Genomic DNA, 18,400 nt, shown 5'->3' with positions numbered 1-18,400 from the left:
CACAAACCAGTGTTTCTAGAATTTTAGTACTTCTAGAATTTTCAGTATTTTTACAGTGGCACCAACGTTTCATGAAAGAATATGATATGGTGGTGCAACACTCACAACCAACCAAATGATAAATTTTTAATTCCAACCAATATACATAATAAAAAAATCATTCATAGTCCAATATAATCCATCTATCAATAAAGTAAGATATACCATATTCAATACTACACAATTACAAATTTAGACAATTTTCCACTAAGAATAACACCCAATAATTCAAATATCAGGCCAATATCATCATATAAGATCCCACACAATCGCAAAAAGAAGATTATGTCTCAAAACAATCAAACTATAATAATACAGGCCCCAATACGGACACAACACAATTAAAACATCATTTTTATGATTGGTTCCCAAACCCATAATATAATTTTATACCAATTTGTTTTGCTCATCCTAGTCTAAAGGTGAAATTTAATAGGAGGGGTGAATTCAATTTTTTCTGTGAGTCGACTACTAACTCCTCTCAATTGACTTGCCTTCAGATCAGTGCATTTTGCAAATAAATTAGATTTAAAATAATTAAACAAGTAAATAATAGAACATAAAGTAATAACACAAATATTTATCCTGGTTCGAAATACCAATGTGGTGCCTACTTCCAGTCCCCTTAGGTTTCAAAGTTCCTTAGATTGTTGAATGTTGGACTTGAGTACAATGATACAAAACAAGTTCAAAACACTTATTTTGATCTTTAGATCATGTGACACAACTTTAGTTGATGTTACAAAGTAGACCCGATCCTACTCTTTATATGACAATTATAAACTAAAAGTTATAAATCCTTGTAAGACTAAGATTGAGAAACTTTAAATTTTCTACTTGAAGTTGCATAAAGAGTGTTTTTCTTTTGTATTCATCTTTTATAATCTCAGTTGCTACTCTTTCATAAGGAAACCCAAGAGATTTCTTCTCAATCAAGGATGTAAATTGATTCCTTGATTAACGAATGTAGCTGTATGATATGTCCATATACAACTTTTGATCAAGTCCATATCAGATATATCTGTGATCTATTTTCTTTTTTGGTTTTGTAGAGATTATTGCTTTTCAAAATGTGCTTATGATCTTTTTTTTTCTTGATCTAATTTGTCAAAACTTATCTTTATTGAGTTGGTATGCTGATTCTGGGATTATGAACCTTCTTCTATTTCTGTGATATTTGATTTTTCTTCTTTCCATACTATTTGAATGTCATGATCCTCTATATCTTTGGTGAGATACTCTTCTAACTTCCAATATCTCTATTTGATATTTTGTGACATTTGGAGCTAAGATTCTCCTTCCATTTTTTCTTTTTTGTGATTGAATTACTTGGATACCGTGGATGTCCTTCCATTCCTGATGTCCTAAGATCCGTCGTCCTTTATCCTTCCAATATTAGCAATCTTCAATATCCTTTTAAGATACACTTGTTAGTTTATCTTTATTAAAACATAGACTTAAGAGGCTAACAATTTACCCCTTTTTGATAATGACAACAAGAGTAAATATTAATTGACTTCCCTGTCTGTCAGCTTGCTCCCCCTGACCTGTACAATATGTAAACATCAATTGACTTGCTTTGCTCTGCTCCTCTGACTGGTAGGCTACTCTGATACTCCTGCTTTCTCCCTTTTTAACATAATCAAAAAGAAAAAACACACTGGTAGTATACAAAAAAGGAGGTTCACACATATCCAAAATATATCTTAAAGATCATTAATGCAAAGAATACCAAGCCTTTGTTGAAGGGAACAAAATCTTTCCCCTAGTGAGGATTTTGTAAAAATATCTGCTAGTTGATTTTCAGAGTCAACAAATTTTAGAGTAAAATCACTGTTCTCTATATGATCTCAAATAAATTAATGCTTAATATCAATATTTTTAGCCCTAGAGTGATGCACAATATACTTAGATAAGCTAATAGAACTAGTGTTATAATAGGAAAAGATTCAAAAGATAAGTCAAAGTCAAGAAGTTGATGCATAATCCATAAGACTAGAGTACCACAGATTCAAAAGTTATGCATTCAGCTTTAGTGGTTAAAATAGCAACAAAAGTTTATTTCTTTCTATACCATGAGATAAGGGCATCACCAAGATTTTGACATATTCTACTAGTGCTCTTTTTATAAATTTTGTCTCATAAAAAATTAGTATCTGAATAATAAGTTAAATTAAAGTATGAGGAGTAGGGATACCATAGTCTAAAGTCTTAAGTTCCTATTAGATATCAGATGATTTGTTTGATGGCAGTGAGGTGAGAATCCTTGAGAGTCGACTAGAATCTGGTGTATTTACACACACTAAACATAATATCTGATCGACTTGCAGTCAAGTAGAGTAGAGATCCAATCATCCCCTAATACATCTTTTCATCAATGTCTTTTCTAGATAAATTTGAATCAATGCCTGTGGATGGGCTCATTAGTGTTCCATAGGCCTTTCCTTTTTCTATACCAAACATTTTAATGAGTTATTTCATGTATTTAGCTTGATTGATGAAAGTTCCTTTGAAAGTTTATTTTATTTGTAATAATATAAAGAATGTGAGCTCACCCATAACACTCATTTCTAATGCTCCTTTCATCAAATTAGCAAAATTCTTGCACATAGAGATGTTAGAACTACCAAAGATGATATCATCAACGTAAATTTTTTCAATGAAGAGATTTGAATCAAGATTTTGTATAAACAGAGTTGTATCAATTTTACCACTTTGAAAATAATTATTTAATTAAAAAGTACTCAATCTTTCATACCAAGATTTTGGATCTTATTTGAGGTTGTAGAGTGTTTTTGATAATTTAAAAATATGATTTAGATATGAAGGATCTTCAAATCAGGGGGTTTGTTTTACAAAAACTGCCTCATGAATAAAGTCATTTAAGAATACACTTTTGACATCCATTTGATATAACTTAAAACATCTGAATGCGGTAAAAGCTAATAAATTTTGTATTGACTCTAACCTTGCCATGGAGTCAAAAGTCTCTTCCTAATTAATATCTTCCTATTGGGAGTAGCCTTGTGCTACAAATTTGGCTTTATTTCTGATAACTTTACCTTTTTCATTTAATTTATTCCTGTACACCCATCTGGTTCTAATTATTGAGCAGTTTCTAGGTCTTTCAACTAGAGTCTAGACTTGATTTTGTTCAAATTGATACAGTTCTTCCTTCATAGATTCAACCCATGATTCATAATTGAGAGCTTCATTAGTTCTTTTTGGTTTAATTTGTGATAAAAGGGAAACGGATGCTTATGTCCTTAATGATGCTATGGTTTGCACTCTATCTTTTGGATTTCTAATGATGAGTTCATTTGGATGGCTAGCATCATGCTTCCATTCTGTTGGAACACTTGGTTTAACTATTTTTGCAGTAGAAGTTGACTCTTTTAGAGGTATAGTTGACTTGTCTTGTGGAGGTTCTGAGGTTGTACTTTAATTTTTTCCAGTTTGTAGTTACTCAGATGTGATCTTTTTCAAACTTGAGTTTTGGCATACCTTTCAACTAATCAAGTCTAGACAATTTTTCAATAATATGTATGCTAGAATACCCAAGCTTTCTATGCCACAACTAAGTATGATTGGTTTGCATAGTGAGGTAGGTTAAGGTAGAAAAATCAGGACTATTTAAGATATAAATGTTATCAATGCATTCACCAATAAGAGAGATGTTTCTTTTGTTGTATTTGATTGAGCAATTTTTGGCCTTGAAGAGTACTTCGAATCTAGTATCACAGAGATAACTAATGCTGAGCAGATTTTGTTTGAGGTCGTCTACCAGATATTCTTCTGTGAATTCGTATGATGAGTTAAGTTGTACTGGGCCAACTCTGATGGTGTTTTCTCTACCATTGTCACTGAACCTTACTGATCCCCCATCTATTTTCTCTAAAGCAGAAAAATTTTCTTTTTTTCCATTCATGTGTCTGGAACATTCGCTATAAATGACCCACATTCCTTTCTTATAGCTCTTGTAGACCTGTTCCTTCAACATAAGAAGATCAATTTTATTTAGGTACCTACGTGGTCTTAAGTCCTTTCAGGTTAGATGTGCTTTCTTTAGGCCTCCAAACCCACAAAGTTTTAGGTTTATGCTTGCAGCTGTATGATTTTTGCCCTCTCTTCCCACATATAAAACATACATGTCCTCAAGAAGAAAAGGAGATCTTAGCTAATTTAAATGATTCTGATAAGGGGCTAGATTTGTTTTGAAAAAAGTTGGATTTCACAAAACTATCACTAGGAGATTTCTTAATACTATTTAGCTTTATTTTTACGTCATTAATCTCTTCATGAAGTGGGTCAATTTCAATTTGACATGCTTTGATTTCTATTTGATGACTTTTCTGTTCCTCATCAAATTTTTATTTAAATCAGACTTCATAACTTTTATTTTCTTGAAAATGTTTGTTATATTCATTTATGACCTTTTGAAGCTCATCCATTATCAAATCTAAGTTAGATTCAAGAATATTATGGTTGTGATAGTCATATGTTCTTACCTCACTGGATTCACCAGTTTCCATGAAGCACATAATAGCGGCTTCTACTTTTTCTTCGGTTTCATCTTCATGACTCTAGGATCCAAAATATTGATTTTTTCTACACGATCTTTTCCTTAGCTCGGGACAGTTTTTTTTTAAAGTGGCTAGGTCTTCTACTGTAGTAAAAGCGATCATTGGTTCTTGTAAAATCATCATTCATGGCTCCTTGGGATCTCTGTTGTCTCAGTCTTATGATTTGTCTTATTCCACGATTTATGAGAGACATTTCTTCACTATTGGCATCTTCATGAATGTCCACTTCTTTGGTTGGAGCAACAATGAAGGATACCGGTTTCTTTTTCTCCTCCTTGTGGTAACTATTTATATAATTTTTCTCATATACATTAAGGTTACCTCGTAGTTCATCGTTTGTCATGTTGTGAAGATCTCCATCTTCCAGAATAGAATCCTTGGTTTCTCAAATCTTCGGGAGACATCGAACCAGCTACTGGACTTGCAGGCTATGTGGATAGATCATCCCCAGTGATTTAAAGTTGGAGACGATCTTGCTGAATCTGGAAAATATTACTTTAATGTCCTTATTCTCTTCCACTTTAAACAACTCTATTCATTGAATAGGGCAGCAATTTTTGACTTCTAGACTTTGGTTGTTCCTTTATAGGTTACCTCCAATTTTTTCCACATTTTTTTTTGCAGTTTCACAAGTTGATATCTTGTCGTATTCTTATCTACTAACTCTGCATATAAAAGTAAAATTAAAGCACTTCACTAGTTTGGATTACCTATTGTTGTTCTTTCGTGACATTGAAGCTTTCAATGTCTTCTATGTCGAAGCTTCTCAATTCTTTTTCTTTTTCCTTCGACTTCTCCTTGAGTCCTGAAATCGGTTTTGGACCCTTCTTGATGACAACCAAGGCTTGGAAGTCATTTGATTGGCCAAAGATTCTAAATCTATTCTTCCAATAAGCATAATGTCATCCATTAATGTATGGTGGTCCTGTGGAGGAATGACCATCTTGAAGGAGAGACTCGGGAATTCGATAATTGGCCATTTAATATTTGATCACTTGTGGTTAAGCAATGCGTGAAGTGAGACCTGCTCTGATACCAATTGAAATTTAAAAGGGGGTGAATTGAAATTTTTCTGTGAGTCGACTACTGAATCCTCTTAGTCGACTCACTTGCAGATCAGTGCACTTTACAAACACATTAGTTTTAAAACAATTAAACAAGTAAATAATAGAACATAAAGTAATAACACAAATGTTTGTCCTTGTTCGGAACACCAATGTGGTTCCTATTTCCAGTCCCCTTGGGTTTTAAAGTTTCCTTAGATCGTTGAATGTTGGGCTCGAGTACAATGATAGGAAACTAGTTCTAAAGACTTATTTTGCTCTTCAGATCTTGTGACACAACTTCAGTTGATGTTACAAAGTTCACTCAATCCTACTCTTTGTATAATAATTGTAAACTAAAAGTTACAAAGCCTTGTGAGACTAAGATTGAGATACTTTGAATTTTCTGCTTGAAGCTGCGTAAGAGTTTCTTTCTTCAGTCTTCATCTTTTATAGTTTCGCCTGCTACTCTTTCATAAGTAAACCCAAGAGATTTCTTCTCAATCAAGGATGTAAATTGATTCCTTGATTGAGAAATGTTGTCGTATGATATGTACATAGACTGCTTTGGATCACGTCCATATCGGATATATTTGAGATCTATTATTTTTTTGGTCTTGTAGAGATTGATGCCTTTACAAATGTACTTATAATTTTCTCTTCTTTTTCTTAATCTGATTTGTCAAAACTTATCTTAATTGATTTGGCTTGTCGCGGTTTTGGGATTGTGAACCTTCTTCTATTTCCATGATATTTGATTGAGCTGCTTTCCATACTATTTGAATGTTGTGATCCTCCATATCTTTGGGTGACATAATCTTCTATCTTCCAATATCTTGATTCTATTTTCTGTGACATTTGGAGCTGAGATTCTCCTTCTATTTGTTCTCATTTGTGATTGAATTACTTGAATACTGTGGATGTCCTTCCATTCCTGATGTCCCTGGAGCCAACTTTCTTTATCCTTTTAAAATTAGCAATGTTTAATGTCCTGTAAAGATATACTTTTTTGTTTGTTATTATTAAAATGTAGACTCAGGAGGCTAACAGGAGGAAGCTAAGCCATAACCAACTTCAAATGCTGAAGACCGGTACAAACGAGCTTTCAACCTGAGCTTAAACCTCAAAAATGTATCCACAATCAACTAAAGCATATAGATATAGAATCAATGCATTAAAAGAAAACCAACTAAACCCATATTGCTCATTTTTGAGACAAATCAAAATGGGCCCCTGAAACGGGTTTATGAAAAGAAGGGTAAAATGGAAATTTTTGCCCAAAAATATTTTTTTCCATGATTAATGGAACTCATGGGAGAAAACCAAAGCGAAAATGGTTTGGAATGGAGTTTAAACTGAAGAATCATTAATGTGGGCCTTGCGATCCAAAATCCCCAAATTCCATCTTTGAATTCATATTTTAACAAGGTATTAATGATGAAAATCGAAGGAAAATGATTGAAATATTGGAGCTTACCCAATCTTAAAAAACAGAAGAAGTACTGAAAGCTACAATAATTCGAGAAAATCTCACAATGGACTCCACACAAGTAGTACCTCCACAACTTCAAAGCAAACACTACCATGCACAACTCCAAATCATGGGTTGGGGAATTCCTCTCATGAGTCTTCAACTGATGAGAAGCATACCAATCACCTTTCTCTCCTACATCAACACAACACCTAATCCAACACCAGAAACATCATAGTAGACAATAAAACCTATGTCTTCATTAGGCAAAGTCAAGATAGGAGTTAAAGTCGACAAATCCTTGAGCTTTTGAAAGCTCACCTCACAAGCATCGAACCACCAAAATAAAATCTTCTTATGATTCAAATAGGTCAACATGGCTTAAAAAGATGAAAAACCCTAAAATATTATTGATAGTAACCTATTAAACAAAGAAAACTTTGAATATCGGTAGGATAAGTTGGCCTAGCCCAATCACTAACAGTAGAAATATTGGTCAGATCAACCATAATATTATCCTTAGTCACCATATAACCTAAGATATAGATAGAACCCAACAAAAAATTACATTTAGAGAACTTAGCTTACAATTTTTCATCCCTCAAGCTTTGAAGCACAATCTATAGATGCTCCTCATGATTCACCTCACTCTTGGAGTAAACCAATTTATCATTAATAAATACAATGACAAAAGAGTCATGATACGATCAAAATATGTAATTCATCATCTCCATAAATGTAGCCAGGGTATTGATCAACCCTAAGGACATGACTATAAACTCATAATGACCATACCAAGTCTGATATCCAAAGCTCTAATCCTTAACTGGAGATACCCGAACCTCAAATCAATCAATGAAAACACAAAAACACTAGGAAGCTCATCGAACATATCATCAATACTAGGAAGAGGAAACTTATTCTTGACTGTAACTTTATAACTATCGATAATCAATACACATACACATAAACCCATCCTTTTTCTTCACAAATAAGACAGACGCACCCTAAGGTGAAACACTAGGTCAGGTAAATCCCGTATCCAATAACACATGCAACTTATCATTCAATTTCTTCAACTCTACTGGGGCCATCCTATAAGGATAGACATGAAAAGTCTTAGTTCCCATCTCAACATCAATAGGAAAGTCATATCACAATCTAGAGGCATAATTAGGAAAATCCATAGAGAAAACATCCACAACTTACAAAAACCATAAAAAAAAATCCAAAGGAGGAGGGTAATCAACACTAGTATCATGAATATGTGGCAAATAAGACAAACATTACTTCTCTACCAAATGATGAGACTAAAGAAAATATATAACTCTCTTGGGATCCAAATTAAGCACACATTTCTAAGCTATCCTTGGCACACTCGGTAAAGCTAAATTCGCGGCCTTAGCATAAAAATCTAAGATAGCATGATAAGGAGCTAACTAATCTATACCCAATATAGCATCAAAAATCACTATATCAAGGACAATTATATCTGTCTAAGTCTCACACCCACCAAAGGTCACAACACAGGATTAGTACACCTAATCTAACACTAAAGAGTCTTTTACGGGAGTAGATACACAGATAGACACATTAAGAGGATCACAAACAGAATCAAAACCCAAAGTAAAATTTGCAAACACATACGAGAAAGTTGATCCTAGATCAATTAGCATAGATGTAGATCTTAAATAAATAAGGTCGATACCATTGATAAAAGCATTAGAAACCTTCACCTCTAGTCTAAAAAGTATAGCATACCACTGCCCATGACCACCACCTGACTGAGTAGCCATGTTACCACCACAATGGGCACCACTACCTCTGCCCTTCACATATCTAGTAGAATATCTACCCCTCACAGCTGAAATAGGAGTACCTCTAAAAACATAGCAGGGATAGTACTTGGCCACATGACCAACTTCATCATACATAAAGAAAACTCTACAATAAACTTGATGGGAGAAGGTACAGCTAAGCTAGAATAGACACCCAAAGTTATTGAACTAAAAGACCCACTATCCAAACTCTATAAATTTTCCTACAAGCGTCTACCATGATACCTACAAAAACCTCAAGAAGTATGACCTTAGAACTCACCCTGATGAGCTACCTTCTTGGAGCCTCCCTAAAATCCTCAAAGAATAAACTCAATCATTCTAGCATGATCCATTATACTCCAAAATGATATTCCATAGACGATGATGTGAGTCATGGATAATTGAACAAAATATCCAACACCTTTACAAACTTGTGAATCTTCTCAGACTCGGTGGCAATGCTATTATAAGAATATCTATACAAGGCATGGAAATATAACTCGCACTCCAAAACAGTCAAGGAGTTTAATTTCGAGTGATCAAACTTATATCTCATATGATTCTTTATACTGTAAGGACCAAACCTCTACAAAAAGGCCTCAACAAATTGATCCCAAGTCATCCCTTGATAAGTAGTGTAAGATACCCCATATGACTTAAGACAACCAGTGTTATGCAAATTCTTATGACAATTAATCAAGAACTCATAGTCATCCTTACCTACAGTACCACTGAACCTAGGAGAACCTAAATGAGTAAATCTCTCAAACCATTTCTAATTCTCCGATGATATAACTACACTTGTAATAATAAAAGACATAGTAAATCTAGCTGGCTGAGTTCCCACCTAAGAAGGGAACATAGATAAAGGGTAAACTCTTGACATCAAAATACTACACTTAGATGCAGGCACTGAAGAAAGAACAAAACTCAGAGTCTAGGAGTACCATAAGATGATATTGGTGCCACCTGATGATTCAAACTCGATATCGAAAGAACACCATAAGTAGACTCTAACACAGATATAGTTGTAATACTTAGAGATGGAGGAACACGAGGTGCACTCAATAGGGCACCCTCCAATCGGGTCAACAAGCAAATCAGCAACCCCTTAAATTTTTGAGAACAAGAACTCGGTGGGATCAAGGTAGTCCCTATAACTACAATATGTTCAACTTGAGGCTCAAGGGGGAGTCCCCTAATGCTAAATCTGGATAGGGCAGATCTTTGTTCCTTCCCACTACCTCAAACCCATCGACCGCTCATAAATTGCCCTCTAGACTAGGCTCTCTCCTTGAATAAAGGTTTCATATCTCTAACGTCATGAGATGTAGTCATCAACATCTACAAAGAAAAGAGTGAAATTCAATTCAAAACACAAGCTATGAAAACCCCGCATATGAGAAACAAAAATAAGGAAAGTTTTCTAAAGAAATTTTATAGCCTCTCAAAGATAGATACGAATGTCTATGTATTAATTTGTGAGACTCTATTAGACACCCTATTCTGACACTATTAAGACCAATGAAACTTGGCTCAAATACTAATTTGTCTTGACCCAAAAACTAAGGGTCATAATGGCACTTATTGCATCAATCCTTAGCAAGTAAGCCTATCACTCAAATTGATATGAAATGAAAGATAATACAAAAACCCAGGGTAGGACTTTTAAAATAAAGTTAAACCATGAAACATGTTTATAACATAAAAATACAATCAAAATACCAAACCAAATCCTCGAAACCTGGTGTCGTAATATAGAACTAACTAATACAACTGAAATTCAAAATGTAAATAACATATCCAAAAAGAAACAACTCTATCTCTGAATATAAAAAGGACATAGTCTAGATAAGAAAAAGATAGTAGTCAACTCTGAAAGTATACATAACCTACTACCTCAAATAAACTCTAGGTACTGCCTAAATTAACTATCGTGTGGCACACACATACCTTGATTTATACTGAAAGGGCACAAAAGGGGTTAGTATAGTCCACTCGAACTTAATAGGTATCATAGGCCGACTGAGCAAAGTAGAAAATAAAGCATACATAATATACGCCAGAGGCATATTATCTACAATAAAAAAATATCCCAAACGGTAGCCCACACTGTATCCACTAATAGTTCTACCATATTAACATATACTACATGCAAACATGACTAAAGTATACAAGTATATTGCACCTACAGATATAAGAAAACATGCACATAGATATATATCACATCAAAGATAATAATACTACACAAAATGAGCACAACATACATATACAATGAAATAAATATGATGATGATGATGACAATGATGATGTAATGTGATGTATAAGGTTTTCACATAACCTATATATACACATATCGAGCTATGCTCTTAGGTAGGACCCATAGAAGGTTTGTTAACCCATTTATAATCCAATAACCAATAACAATATCCATGACTCCTCTCTATCATATCCCTTGGTGAGGGTCAATAATGATGTCACAAACTAATATTTTTAGTGTTTCTAATATTTCTATAGTGGTACCAATGTTTCATGAATGAATATGATAAGAGGATACAATGCTCACAACCACCCAAATGATAAATTTCTTATTCCAACCAATTACCAAGTGTGTAAGCCAAAAATCCACTCAATAAACTTGTCATTCATGGTCCAACATAATCCACATACCAGTAGAGTAAGATATACCATATTTAGTACTACACAATTAGTGATTTAGATAATTTTCCACTAAGGATAAAAGCCAATTATTCTAATATCAAGCTAATATCACCATATAAGATGTCACATGATCTCATAATATAGATAATATCTCAAAACCATCATAAAATAATAATACAAGCCTCCATATGGGCACAACATAATCAAAACATTATTTTAACGATTGGCTCCCATACCCATGACAAGATTTTATACCAATATTTTCTACCCATCCCATCCTGAAGAAAGTAAAGCCATAACCTACCTCAAATGTTGAAGACCGACACAAACATGCCTTCAACATAAGCTTACACCTCACAAATGGACTCGCAATAAACTAAAACATACAAATATAAAATCTATGCATAAAAAACCCAATGGTACCCATATTGCCCATTTTTTGGTCGGGATCAAAATGGACCCCCGAAATGGATTCACGAAAAAGAAGGGTAAAATAAGAAATTTTCCCAAAGATATATTTTGATTAAAGAAACTTATAGGAGAAACAAAAACAGTTTGAAATTGGAGTTTAAATCAACCAATCATTAGTTTAGGCCTTTCAAGCCAAAATTTGTAACTTCAATCTTCGAATTCATGTTTTAGCAAGGTTTTAATGATAAAAATTGAAGAAAAATTATTAAATAGGGATTTGGAGCTTATCCAAGCTTAAAAATGAAAGAAGTAGCTCATAAACTCGAAACCCCATGCTTTAAATCTTAAAATGGTGAAGAAAATGAGAAAAGAATTTTATATAACTAGGTGTTAGGTGCCAATTGACACTAAAGCAGCTAAATGACCACTTTAGCGGTCACTACTAAAGAGGTCAAGTACCGCTTTAGCAATAGCCACCAAAGCATGCCAGTCCTCTAAAGAAAAAAATGGCCGGTTCAGCGCCATCCGTTAAAGCAGAAGAGGGCTGCTAAAGTGCACTTGCCCAGTTGTTAGTCTAGCGCTAAAGCGACAAAAGTGGCACTTTAGCGGCTGCACCAACTGTGAAGACTTGAAAATTCCAAGTCTCTGCGTACCCCTCAAGATTCATCCAAAATATTAAAAATATAAATGATTTATGCTACCTTACAAATTTTGATGGCCCCAATTCAACGAAGACATTAGATTTTCATAAAAAAAAGTTATTTTCACAGAATTGACCTTTGAGACCTATTTTCACAACTTTTTAAGTGGATGATCGAAATGAGATACAAAATTCGTAAAACCACATCAACCATGTTACCAACCTAAAATTGACATAGGCTGTTTTGCCATCTGATGCATTGATCAAAAGTTGTTGACTGAAGTCTACTAATAACTCTTTAATACCATCAAAACCATAATCCCGCACAAATTACATTGACATACATTAAAAACTATGCCAATCATTTCACACCCTAAAAATATAATAATGAAACTATAGGGAGGGGTAAAATGGTCAAACCAAACAGAAATAAATATTTTACACAAATCACCAAAACTTAGGTCATTACAAATCATTAGAATCTGTAAAACATTTTTTTACTATGGAATGTGATTCAACCAAACAAATATGTGTATGCTAAAATCCAGAAGAAAGTGTAGGTAATTTTTCATGAACAAAATTTCACCCTATATTTATTTCAGTAATATAAAGGTATTCAACCTTTTCTTCATTTGCATTCTTAATATGATAGCCATTTTGACAGATAACCTTGGAACTTAACAAGTTTCCTTGAGACTTACTACAATATAATGCATTATCAATGGCTAATATTGTTCCCCCAAGTAGTAATAAGGTCACTCTTTTATAGCCCTTAATTAATTTTGTACAACTGAATATTGTATTAAAATAAGCCCTTTTAATAATCACACTAGAGAAATATTTCTTTTCTCTTAAAATACTATGAGTTGCCTATCATATATCTCCATTAGTCATCTTGAATTCAATTGAATATTAGGAAAATTTTACTATCTTCACAAAATAAAAATATATGATAAGAAATGTGAAATCTCACAATCTTACAATGTAACTTAAATACTTTTTCTTTCTTGAAAAAAAAGTAACATAATGAAAACTTGATAACTAAAAGAAAAAACACATAAATAAAACAACATAATTTATTTCCCCAATAAGTTTATCAAGATTCAATTTTGATCTCCGAAGAAGTCTTCATCTTCTAAATGAGTAATATCATCAAGGATATCAAAATCATCATCTTTCAAAACCAAGTTTGCCTCAACGTTGTCAGCATATTTTTTTAAATATCTTGTGCCTTCATCTTCCAAATGAGTAATATCATCAAGGTCATCAAAATTATCATCTTTCAAAACAAAGTTTTTCTCAACATTGTCATCATATTTTTGAAAAGCTCCTACCTCATCATCATTTTTGAAAGTCAAGTGTGACTCCATTCATGCATTAGAAGAGGCCCCACCTTTAATTTTTTATTTTAAAAGAATCTTGATAAAGCCTAGCAAAATGCTTAGGCACCCAAAATCCATTCTTCAAATGGCCTTTCATGGCACAACAATGTCTTTGTTTTGTGGACCGATTTGGTTCTCTTTTTTTTTGGTTTCTACCATGATGACAATTATTATATATTTCCTTGTCATTATCATGCCCATAAATATTATTATGACCCTCATTTTACTGTCTTTCTGGCTGACCATGTGCTTGTACCATATTTCTTTCAATAATAGAGCAGCTCCAGGGGGATGGGTTTCTTCATGAAAAGTTCATGAGATCGATTCTGAATAATTTTGAAAGCCCTTTTTATGATTGTAACACCTCGAGTCTTCACCCTGTATGTCACACGGTTCTTACAACCCTGAAGGATCATAAGCTAACCCATTACTTATACCTGTTATGAGCAATGAATAATAATACTAAAAACATATAAAAAAGAAAAATTAAAATCCCATAAGGTTCTCAAATATTAAAATAAATACTGAGTATACTAATAATAACATCTGAAAACTAAATAACTAACTGTACTAGTCTGAAAGCCTGTAACTGTCTGAATATAGAGTTGATGGGATAAACCCCCAACTAACTCCAACTATAATAACTAATAAACCTACCAAAATACTGAAATAATTTAATATCCTCGATGGATGAGGAGTCACTATTGAATATGCTCCTGATATTGTAAGCTGCTAAGTATGATCAGGAACTCGTACGTCTAAACCTATGATATGAGACATCATAGTGCAAAGAAAAAGTATGTGTCAGTACTTTGGATGTATTGGTATGCTAAGTGAGACAGGCTGATATACATGGGTTCATATGCATAAGGTGATAACTAATTAAATAAACATCATTAAATAACTGGATCAGAACACATACAAAACTGTAACTACTGAATATGCTAAATATGCAATACTGCACATATAACGTCTATCTGAATTAAACTAAAACTAAAGTACTCAGTTCTGATAACTGAATACTGATAACTAAAAGTTTAGACTGATACTGAAGTGTTGATTTCTTATGGCTAAGTAACTGGTAACTGATAGTCATAGTTCTGTAGAACTGTCTAAGTTCTTTACTAAATAATGAGACTGAAACTGTAACTGTGGGAGTGTTCATCTAACTGACATACCCCGATTATAGACTAAGTTGGGGTTCAACCTATGACCCTAATTAGAAGGGTGTTAGCACCTTGCCAAGGGATACAAACAATGTTGTGTCCACCCCAATCTGGTAGGAAGACTCATGAAATATATATGATTGCATCAACCCTAATCTGGCATGAGGATGACTTACTCTATGATCGCTATGTAGTTCTACAATGCAGGGACTGCTACTAAGGGTCAAACCCTCCACTGGAAGGAATACCGTTATCCCTGGGTTCACTCAGTGCTGAATTCTACTCCCAACTAAATCAACACTGAACTGATCACTAGATTGTACTAGGCTTGACTGAACTAACACTGATCGTATTGACTGACTGAACTAGAATGAGTTCACTAAGTTTTGTTAACTGACTAGGTACTACGGTTCTTGACCTTTACTGGTATGATTCTATAACTACTGCAACTAAGTATACAACTAGAATTTGGGTAATAAATACCACCAGGACTCGATAGCATAATGGATAAAACATAGCAAATCTTGAATGCATAGCAATAGTCAATCATTCACAATTCTTTCATTGAGTTATTTTTTCAAACACTTGGAGGTCATAGACTTATGCATGATTGGGAACACATGCTAACATGTCAAAATTTCACTATTCAATTCACCTGGAGATTCTATCAAACACTTGGGGAGCATAATTAATGCATATGATGATAAACAACACAAGCATCATGACTACAACTTAAACTTCCAAATTCAAGGGTTTTGACATGAAAGATTCATAATTCAACACATATGCTAACATAATTTCATGGAACTCATAAAAGATATCAACTTGAAATCCATACAACAACTCAAACATGACATAATTCAATTCATAATATAGAAATCATAATTCACATTTTTGAAAAGATTTCTTGAACTCCAAGGGTGGAAAGGAAACCCAAGGATGAACACCTAACATACCTTAATTGTTGATTTCATGGGATTCATGGAGGATTTCTTGGAACTTGGGCTTGAACTTGATGAACTAGAGTTTATTTCTTGATAGGAGTTTGAGAAGAACCAATGTATTTTACCCTTTAGGATATTAAATTTCGTATTTTGGCTGAATTGGGTTTAGAGAAAAGGACCTAAATGTATGAATGACATGAGAATGTTATGCAGCTATAACTAAGCATGGATTAGAATAAATCTAAGAAAGTCCATTATGTTTGGCTGAATCTGAGTTTGTGGAGAACAGGTGAGGTTACTTGGTCCGTATATCTGTTTCCGCTTCCCAAGTAGCACCCTCAATGGACTGATTTCACAAAAGAACTTTGACCAATGAAACTTCTTTGTACCTCAGTCTGCGAATCGGACGATCAAGGATTTTGAATGGGATTTCCTCTTAAGAGAGACTGCTCTGAACATCTACACTCTCTATAGGGACTACAACTAATGGGTTACTTATGCACTTCTTTAGCAAGGAGACATGAAACACTAGGTGCACTGATTCTAGGTTTTTAGGCAACTTAGGCTCATAAGCTACCTTACTGAAATGACTGAGAATCCTATAAGGACCAATATATCGGGGACTAAGCTTCCCTTTCCTGCCAAATCTCTTCACTCTCTTCATGGGAGAGATTTTCAAATACACAAAGTTGCCAATCTAAAACTCGATATCTTTTCTTCTCATATCTGCATACAATTTCTGTAGGTTTTGAGCTGTCTTAAGCCTCTCTCTGATTAACTTCACTTTCTCTAAGTCATCAAATACCAAGTCAAGCCCTACTACTGCGGCCTCACCTACTTCAACCCAACCAATGGAATATCTACATCTTCTCCCATAAAGTGCCTCAAGTAGAGCCATCTAAATACTAGAATGATAGTTCTTATTATACGTGAACTCAATCAAAGATAAGTGGTCATCCCAACTACCCTTAAATTCAACAATACACGCTCTCAACATATCTTATAAAGTTTGAGTGGTCCTTTCTACTTGACCATCTGTCTAAGGGTGAAAGGTTGTACTGAGGTGAACTTAGGTACCAAGACCTTTTTGGAAGGCATTTAAAAAATTAAAGGTGAACTATGCATCTTTATCTAAAATAATGGATAATGGAACACCGTGTAACCTAACCAACTCTCTGATATAGCTCAGCTAAATAAAAGGTATGAACTTTTAAGATATGGGTTAACTTGGTCATCTTGTCCACAATGACCCAAATCGAATTATATTGATGATGAGTGCGAGGAAAACCTATCTCAAAATCCATGTTCACTTTTTCCCACTTCCATATGGGAATACTGAACTCCTGCATAGACCGACTAGGCTTCTGATGCTCAATCATAACCTGCTGACATATAGAGTACTTAGCCACAAACTCTGAATGTCTTTCTTCATCCCACTCCACTAATAAGCTTCTTGTAAGTTGCGGTACATCTTATTGGACACTAGATGAATAGAGTAACGTGCACCATGCGCTTCTACAAGAATCCATTGTCTCACGCCATCCACACATGGCACACATAACCTACCCTAACAATACAACACACCATTTTCCTCTAGGAGAAAACCTATACCTTCTGGGCTCTAATTAACTCTTTTAACTTAACTAAACTGGGATCTCTATCCTGCTTTTCTTTTAGTTTGGAAATTAAAGATGATTCAAAACTATTATACACCCAAACAATACCCTCAGCTAAATCAACCAAATGAACACCTAGCTTGTAAAGCTGATGAACTTGCTAAACTAATTTCTTCCTACCATCCTCAACGTGAATAACACTACCTATGGATAAACGCATCAACATGTACCCCATACAAATAGTTCCTGCAAATACAATAGTTGCTAACTCAAGATCATGGGTGGGGTAGTTCTTTTCATTGGTCTTAAGTTTTATAGAGGCATAGGCCACAACCTTAACCTTCTGCATCAGAACATACCCCAAACCAACTTTGAAAACATCACAATACACAATAAATCCATCTAAACCGTCAGGTATGGTTAAAACTAAAACTGTAGTGAGTTGAGTCTTCAACTCCTAAAAACTCTTCTCATAAAAATTTGACCACTGGAATTTGACTTTCTTCTAAGTGAATTTGGACATGGGGGATACAATAGACAAAAATCCTTCAACAAACCATTGATAATAGCAATCCAAAACCAAGAAACTCCTGAGTATCTAAAAGAAGGTCTATTCCGAAGTCA

Source organism: Capsicum annuum, chromosome 10, assembly GCF_002878395.1.
Source record: "Capsicum annuum cultivar UCD-10X-F1 chromosome 10, UCD10Xv1.1, whole genome shotgun sequence".
NCBI lineage: Eukaryota > Viridiplantae > Streptophyta > Magnoliopsida > Solanales > Solanaceae > Capsicum > Capsicum annuum.
This window is presented reverse-complemented; position numbering follows the sequence as displayed.